The following is a 501-nucleotide window of genomic DNA, read 5'->3' as shown; positions in this document are numbered from 1 at the left end:
GGCTGAGAGAGAATAGGCAAATTAACAAGATCAGAAATGAAAAGGGAGACATAACCACAGACAAAGAGGAAATTCAGAGAATCATTACATCTTATTACAAAAGTGTATATGCCACAAAATATGAAAATGTAAAAGAAATGGACACTTTTTTAGATAAGTACCATATACCAAAGTTAAAGCAGGACCAGATAAACAACTTAAATAGACCTGTTAGTAGCGAAGAATTAGAAGTTGTTATAAAAAACATCCCTACCAAAAAAAGCCCAGGTCCAGATGGTTTCAATGCAGAATTATACCAGAACTTCCAAGAAGACCTAATACCTTTACTCCTTAATGTATTTTACAATATAGAAACAGAAGAGGCATTGCCAAATTCTTTTTATGAAGCCACAGTTACTCTGATACCAAAACCACACAAATACTCAACCAAGAAAGAGAATTACAGGCCAATCTCGCTCATGAATATCGATGCCAAAATCCTCAACAAAATACTGGCAAACC

This window comes from Microtus ochrogaster, chromosome 2 (assembly GCF_000317375.1).
Source record: "Microtus ochrogaster isolate Prairie Vole_2 chromosome 2, MicOch1.0, whole genome shotgun sequence".
Lineage (NCBI taxonomy): Eukaryota > Metazoa > Chordata > Mammalia > Rodentia > Cricetidae > Microtus > Microtus ochrogaster.
The sequence above is the reverse complement of the archived record's forward strand: the minus strand, read 5'-3'. Positions refer to the sequence as shown.